Raw genomic sequence first — 8,685 nt, 5'->3', positions numbered from 1 at the left:
CAGCATAACTTACTCCTTGGGGAGTTGAACAAAATAAAACCAACAACTCATGGTTCTCAACAGTGCTGGTAGAATGATTCACTACACATATGTGGAAATGGATTTATTAGAATGTGTAAGGAGCCTGTAACCAGGCAGGCAAAAGCCTGCCAAAGGAAGATTGAGACAGAAGCTTACAAATGCCTGGCAAGAGAAAAATTAAAGGAAAAGGAACCATTGTAGATAAGAGTGAAAATGTGTGGTGTGTGGCAAGGTGTGATTAGCAAGATTTAGCAAGCTATTTAAGTGACCAGCTTAGAACTAGAATTTTAGACTGCACCATGATTCTATGCCTTGGGGCTCCCCTCCACTAACCTGAGACAACCAGTCCATCAAGCTGAGTGCTTCCCTTTCTGAAAAGCAATACCATGACACTGGGACCTCAGGAGACTTAATTCAGAGGACCAGAAGTTGAGAGCCCTAACCTGCAGGCTGCTGCAGGAGATGTACCCCTGCTGTGAGCCTGTTGTATGTGGTTCTTTGGACTGTTTGCTTATGCTTATGCTTATGTGGTACTTTGATATAAGTGTGAAGTAAAACTTACATATTAAAAACTAACTCGCTAAGTCTGTCATTCCACCCAGGTCAAAACCTGGAAAGGGCTCCAGACAGTTTGCAGGATTCAGTCTAGGAAGAGCTCTGAGCAATGTGCTGGGGATAACTAATTTATTTAGCAACTAAATAGGACTGGCTAGGTAGAGTAACAAATTTAACTCCCCAGCAAACTTGTTCATCCAAGCTGCATAGCAACGCCTTCAAGGTACCACCACCCCAAAGGCAACCACAGTACACAGGCCAAAAGCCAAAATAATGTGGAAAAAGTAGGTGGAAATCAGGGATTGAAGGCTTTCCAGAAACACCACCCTCCCTGTAAGGAGACTTGTAACCAGGCAGGCAAAGACCTGGCTGGAGGGAGGTTAGAATGGAGGTTACAACCAGGCAGGTAAAGTCCTGGCTGAAGAAAGATTAAAGGAAAGGGAGCATAGGTCCACTGTGCAGCCCAGCCATTGTAGATAAGAGTGAGAATGTGTGGAGTGTGGCAAAGTGTGATTAGCATGAGTTAGTGATCTATTTAAGGACCAGCTCAGAACTGAGAATTTTCGAGTGTACCATGACTTTATGTCCTGGAGCTCTCCTTGGCTAACCTGAGACAACCAGACCATCAAGCTGAGTGCTGCCCTTTCTGACCCTGACTCCATGACACTGGAGACTTGCCAGCCTGAATCCAGAGGAGAGGAAGTCCCTAGCCTGAACCTGTGGGCTGCTGCAGGATAGGTACCCCTGCTGTGAGCCTATTGTCTCTGGTTCTTAGGATTGTTTGCTTATGTTTGTGTGTTGCTTTGACATAAGTGTGAAGTAAAACTTATATACTCAAACCAACTCTCTGAGTTTGTCATTCCTCCCTGGTCAAAACCTGGTAAGGGCTCGAGACACTCCCTAAAAGTACTGAGTATGGATAGATTACTATACACCTTAATGCCAACTTGGCGACTTCGGAAACTTCCAAGTTTTAGAGGAACACATAAGAATCAATACCCGGGGCTGGAGAGATGGCTCTGTTGTTAGGCTGACTGCTCTTCCAGAGGACCCAAGTTCAGTTCCCAGGACCCACATGACAGCTCACAACTGTCTGTAACTCCAGCTTCAGGGGCCCTGACACCCTAAACACAGACACCAGTGCACATAAAATAACAATAAATATAATAAATTTTGAGGCTGGAGAGTTGGCTCTTAGGTTAAGGGAACTGACTGCTCTTCCAGAGGTCCTGAGTTAAATTCCCAGCCACCACATAGTGACTCACAATCATCCATTATGAGATCTGGTGCTTTCTTCTGTTGTGCAGATATACACGGAAGCAGAATGTTATATACATAAAGAATAAATAAAATCTTTAAAAAAATAAAGAATCAATACCCATGTATTATGGTGGATATACATAAAGGACTGGGATTATGCAGGTCCTCCACATCCCCAAATCAAGCAACCACCATATTGACATTATGGACATGGGCAACAAAATATGGAGCTACCAATATATTACAATCTGATCAAGGCACACACTTCACAGGACAACAAACACAAAGAGTGACTAGAATTTTAGGAAGCATGTGGGACTTTCATAGCTTATAACCCCACATCAGCAGGGGCCATAGAACGATTCAATGGAATGCTTAAAAATAAATTAGAATCTATGAGAGATAATAAGATAACTCTGGCATTAGAGATAGCAACATATGAATTAAATAATTGGCCTAGAATAAATAGAAAATCACCCTTAAAGGAAGTAATAGATATAATGCCAGAAATAGAATACCCAACTCTCATAAATTAGGAAGTAATAAGGGATAATTTCATTTACAGGAACAAGAAGAGAAAGGACATAACTAAGGCTGAAATAATAGCCCCAGGCACAGAAAACACTGTTAGGATATCTCAAGATAAAGATTTAAAAATCAACAAATTGGAGGATATTGCATAAATATGCTACACATGCACACAGGTAAAGGTAGGATACTACCTATTATGCATTGCACTAGTAACAATTTATCTCAACCTCCCAGTCTGGAATATGGTGACACCATTCTGCAAGGAGATATACACACACATGAAGGGAACTGTCACACCAGGAAGCAGGGTGGCCAACTCCACAATCTCCTGGCTACATCTGCTGAATCACAGACTCACACAAAGGTGGGAAATGAGGAAAATGTTAAGAAGGAAGGCACTTTTACTGATACTTGGATTTTTCACAGTAGTCATAAAGCAGGTATATACTGCCATTGACTTTTGCTATCACTATTTATATTATTGTGTCCATGTCAGACACAGGGTAGCAAAAGCAGGATAGCACAGCTGGTTACCATGCCCATGATTACCATAACCACATTTATGCAAAATATGCATCATTGGAAGGAAGATTCCCCTTATATTGGTTCACTGAACAAAAATGGACTGAGTGCATTGCCAAAACCTACAGCTTATTGTATATTGTGTAGAATATCATGGCAAGCTGGGTGTGAACAATTCCAGATGCAATAGACACTGAACCTCTCTTTTGAGCTACAGTCAAAACATGGATGATACATATAACACAAACATCAGTGAAATACATCCCTTAAAATGCCATCTCATGAAAATATGGTCAAATATTACAGACAATAAGGGCATCTCCTCAGCTTATTGAAGGAAATGCTCATACATTAAAAAAAAGTGTATTTGTACCCAACAATAAATATGTAACTAAAATCATAGGCATAGAGAAAAACTGGAATTTAATTGTGAATTAGATATTAATGCGTACTTTGTTAGACAGTATTTTGCAACCCTCATAGCAAGGTGATTCAGAACACAGGTATATGGTAAAATCACTCGAGCCAGAGGTCTGAACAACACAATCATTATGATAGCACTAAACATGATGCAAATATAAACCTATGTAACCAAATGAATTGGACAGAATATTAGGAAGGGAATATAAAAAGCCATTCATGTTTAGAGCTGGAAGTCCCCACACTGAAGACCTTGGGGTCAGCATCTTTACAAACCATGGTACCCCATAATCTTCTTTCTAGATCTTGCGTCATTGTCAGGATCTGGAATTCTGTCTGATATTATAAGCTTTGTAGTTAACATTTTAAATGCTATACTCTGCAGATCTCTGTAGTATTAGAAGTCTGCCTGGGTAAATCTGGCAACTTGTTTTCAGTTACTTGTTTTAAGCTTAACCTTTGATAACATATACAAGGGAATAAGTGAGGTTTATTCCTGTTACAAATCATTAGTACTTAGCTTGACTATAAGCAATGAACTTGTGTATTTATAAGGGTGGCTAGTAACTTGTATTTCTTAATATCTTACAATGGGTTAGCAGCTTTTGTAAAACTAAGGCCATATACTGTCAGGTTTACCTTTGAAATTTAATGTTTTAATCCCTATTACAAAATTTTTCTGTTGTTATCAGTGTAAACATCTGACATACAGTGGATCCTAGACTACCCTTATAAAAGGGTTTAGTTTTTTTTTTTTTTGGTTTGTTTTTAAACCTGCAAATAATTGAGACCCATGGACTTAGAAGTTATTATAAGCCCTTTGTTAAACTTAGGTCTTTGTTTTACTGTACCAGATGAAATGAAGAGCTCAAATTTTTGTTAGCATGTGGAGCTTAAGGCTGTGATCTGAAATTTTGTTTCTTTGATTTAAGTACAAACATTAGCAACATAACAAAAGCACAAATATAGTATAACCTTATAAATTTAAACATTTTAAAAATAATTAAATATCTTTTAATGTCTTCTTGCAATATCAAAAATAAAGTACACTTTATGTCTTTAAAACCATGATCACCTGGGTGATAGTTAAACTTATCTTATCAATTCCCACTACTACTAATAATAATTTTTATTAGTTTTAATTTTTAGCCGGTTTAAACATAAAATATTTCTACTACCATCCTTACACAAAATACTTCTGAATTCCTGATTACCAAAATTTAATGAACAGAGCTCAGAGATAAATTGTGAGCTATGCCCATAAATAACTGGCTGCTGTTATCACTAGACAGAAAAAATATTTAAACAATTTTTGTTTTAGCTCCTTGGTTGTAACAAAACTTATGTGCATACCATAAAACATAGGTAGAACTTTCTCACAAGTATACATAAATTTTGAGCAATAAAGTTTTAAACAGAATTAACCTGCTATGCTCAAAATTTTTAACCCACATTACCATTTTTTTTAATTTTGTATATGCAGATATGAGAGCCCAGAGCAAACTATTTACATCTTCCTGACACTTTTATGACTTTTCTTTGACTCCCTCTATTTATTTACATTCCCTTAAGCTCTTTCTTGAGTCCCTCAGATATCCCCATCTTAGACAAATCTCTCCTTTTCTCTTTGTCTCTTTCTTTTCCCCTCTCTCAGTGATTCTCACTCAGGGGTGCATGGCTGAAGTGAACACCTTGTCTTCTTATTTTCCTGTAAATCCTGAGAGTACCTTTCCCTGTGCCTCTCTACACTCTCTGATCTCTCAACTGTTTGTTCCTTTTACTGTTTACATGATGTTTACCAGCTCTCCTTTTATTTTTAAATAACTTTATAAATTTCTTACCTCCTTACAACTCTCCTGTTTTATTGTTTATTGCTCAGAGAAGCAGAATCCTACTCTCAACACCTTAAGCTCTTTCCAATGCTCTTCTGTGATGCTTTGGTGTATTCTGTGGACATCTGAATGTGCACCCCCATTTGACATCTCCTACATCTAATGTTTTAACACATTTGGTCTTCTTGCATCAGACTGATCATACCAAGTCTTCACATAGCCATCACATCTACATACCATCCATTTTTTAACCTTATTTCTCCATCTTAATTGTTAGCAGGAATCACAAAGTGCAGGCACTGCATTCCCGACCCTTGACAGTAAAATTTCATACAACTTTTATTATTATTATATTTTAGTTGACATAAAAAAATTTTACCCTAAATTGCCCCTCCTTTTTAGTTAATAATAATATGTACCAATTTGTTAAAATGATGACAAATAAATGTAACTCATTACGTTTGGATAACTTAAACACATATATTATTTTTCTGTGGAAGGAAAAGCATTATTTTTAAACATAATGTATCTTTGACTTTTCTTTAAACATCAAAGCTTCCCAAAGTATACAGAATGGCATAATTTAACATAATTGGCTTAGGAAGAAATGGAGACAGCACTGATGGGCACAAACTCTCCTTGGCTGCCAGTGGTTTTGAAAAATATTTTTCATTACCCTAACCAATAACAATTTGTAACCAGCCCTTGAATCTGAATGACCAGAGCAGACCTGGTGGAGGGATGTCTGGCTACAGTGTCATAACAGGACCCTAGCATCCATAGGCTGTAACTTTACAGCACAAAGCCAAGTCTGTTTGGCTAGGAGTGGGCAACTTTTCAGTCATGGTGCAGGAATCCCATCTGCTAGCACTGGAGGGAGCTGTGGCAGGCAAGTGAGCCAGTGAGTGTTAACTTTAGGGAACCATGGCTTTCCTAAGAGCAGCAAGGTTTCCAAAGGTTCACTCATGACCTTTAGGACTCATGAGGAAGCAAGTGCCACCCAGGCTGCATTCATGCTCTCTGCACTTACTGGGCAATGGTGAAGAGGCAACACTGAGCAACATTCCCTGGGTGGCTGAACAACACTGATGATGCCCCTCCCTCCAGCAATCACAGGCCTGCTGCTACCCTCTGAGCCCCTTCTGCACATAGACCTGCTGGGACCTCACCTTCCCAGGAATGCAGGGCCAGAGGGGCACACTTAAATTTGGAGGCACCCACCCCTTGGCTAGCCCAGTGTGTGCCCCACAAGCATCTTTCTCCCAAGGATTTGTCATCCTTGAACCCACCACTGACAGAGGCCTATGTGGAGGATGCTTGCTCCCAGAAGGCATGCTGTAGGCCACTGTCAACATGCAGGGAGGGAGGGGCGGGGCAAGTTCTTCTGAGAGCCAGCTCCTACCCAAGCCCTGGGACAAGCAGGCTCTGAGTGCCTGACATTCACAGGCTTTTATGTAGCCCCAGGAGCCTCCATCAGGAGGCTGGCAGCCCAGGCTGGTCTAGGGGCATGCAAGGACCCAGAGAGTACAGTCCTCCACCAGGCTGTAACCTCCCCCCTGTATTTCAAAGGGGAGGAAGGGGTCTGTCCCTTTAGATTCTGTCCTGAATCATAATCCTTCAAGAGAAGACAAACTGACAAACAACAAACACAGGGCTGAATCTAGGAATAAAGAGCCTATACCTAGATTCCTACATTTACCATTGGAAGTCCTCAATTGGACCCCCTATTTTACCAACAGAAGTTCTCAATTAGGCCACCTATTTTAACCTAGATTGCAGGTTTGATCCAACTCTCCATAGAATACCTGCCCTAGAAGGGAAGTTGAGGACTTCTCCTAGGTTGCCCAGGCCTGGCCTTGTAGGCAAATCTGCCAAGCTCTTGGCCTGTTACCTCTATTACCTGTTTCCCTACTATACATAAATTAGAGGAACATTAACTTAACAGACAAACATAAAACATTTACTCAACCAAATAGTTGGGGTTGAAAACCTACGAGTTCTGAGTCCTGGGAGGGTTTTGAGTTTCATGGTCAGGAAAACAAAATGTTGTGCCAGGTTCCTGGAGCCCAGAGACTAATCCAAGGTTTTGACACTCTGATGCAAAAGCAAAAGGTTTCTTTGTATTTCAAGCAGGGCAGCTATGATCTCACTGCATGGCGGGCAAGTGAGATACCAACCACCCAAAAAGAGAGGCTTTTACAGGGGGGCAGACCATAAGGTTGAAAGCCACAAATTACAGGGTTCCATGGTTACTTCAGGTTATATAAAGTACAGAGTATAACAGTAACTATATATTTTAAGTGAGATACATTTGAGTGAAATAAGACAGGGCATGGGCTTGCAGTGTTAGAGGGTCAGTGGGTAAAGTCAATTATCCCCTTGGCTGCAGGATCTTTTTTTTTCTAACAAAAAACCTGAACACATTTATTCAAAAACAGTTCAGTTAAGTTAAAACCCTATAATCAGTTCGGCTAAAATTCCAGTCACTTGGGTGCAAAGTGTAGATTTGTTACTAGCCACATCTGGGTGAATGCCTTGGTCCGCAGGTACAGGCTGGTGAGGAAGCTACCCTGCTTGTTAGCTGCCAGGGATAAGAAAGTCCTCCCCAGTTCTGAGCAGCGCCCTCCTCACCCAAGTGCCAGGGTCGCTGCAGGCTGCTCAAGGGCTCCCAGGTGATGGTGGCTCCTGCACAGGGGCGGACAGAGGCTTGAGGAATCGGTGTGAGGAAAGATTTGCCTGTAGCTGTAGTTGTAGTGAATGTAGCTGCTGCACTGCCTCCTTGATGAGGTTTCCCGAAAGCAGGAGGTGCTGCAGTAGCTGGTGCGGGTCGTCATCGCTGGTGTGGGTCTCAGGCTGAGATCCACATCGCTGTTGCAGAAGGCGGGACATGAATGTGCTCTGGGGCCAACCTCGCCAACACGGGCCTGAGAGAGGCTGCGGGGTGCTCGGCTTGTCTGTCACTGGAGGTCCCTTAAGGCCAGGCTGCCGGGACACAGGGCATAGGGCGCTGGCACCCGCGGTGAGCTCCGCCATGCAGTAGGGAGCCGCCAGGCTCCGCACGCGCCCGCGATCCAACAGCACGCAGCGAGTTGTACATTATTTTTCCCATTTTAAGTTCTGTGGCAAATTTATTGATAATTCTGGATTTTGTTTGATTAATGCATATGTTTTAATCATGGTCCACACTTAAAGTCAGGATAAGATTCGTTTTTGATGGGTCAGAATACAAAAGGTATTTATTTACTTTGACCATTAGGTGGTGCCATCAATCAAGGAAAACAATGTGGTTACTCTTGCTAGCCAATCAAGAATCCCCCACTGTCTTCATTTTCACAGTAATGAATATGTTCACATAAATGTGTGCATACATTGTAAGGTCTTTTGTGTCCTCATACTGCAAAGATAGTATAACAGTGTCTTTGTGCATAGATATAATGCCAGAAATAGAATACCCAAATCTCATAAATCAGGAAGTAATGAGGCATTATAATTGCATTTACAGGAACAAGAAGAGAAAGGACATAACTAAGGCTGAAATAATAGC

At 41.1% G+C, this 8,685-nt stretch overlaps 1 pseudogene; it reads right to left on the bottom strand.

Annotated features, from left to right (window-relative positions):
* Positions 1-7,718: 7,718 nt before the first annotated feature.
* On the bottom strand, positions 7,719-8,234 carry LOC100772517 (annotated as a pseudogene).
* Positions 8,235-8,685: the final 451 nt, after the last annotated feature.

The sequence above is a fragment of the Cricetulus griseus genome, unplaced genomic scaffold (genome assembly GCF_003668045.3).
Source record: "Cricetulus griseus strain 17A/GY unplaced genomic scaffold, alternate assembly CriGri-PICRH-1.0 unplaced_scaffold_249, whole genome shotgun sequence".
Classification (NCBI taxonomy): Eukaryota; Metazoa; Chordata; class Mammalia; order Rodentia; family Cricetidae; genus Cricetulus; species Cricetulus griseus.
The sequence above is the reverse complement of the archived record's forward strand: the minus strand, read 5'-3'. Positions and strand labels throughout refer to the sequence as shown.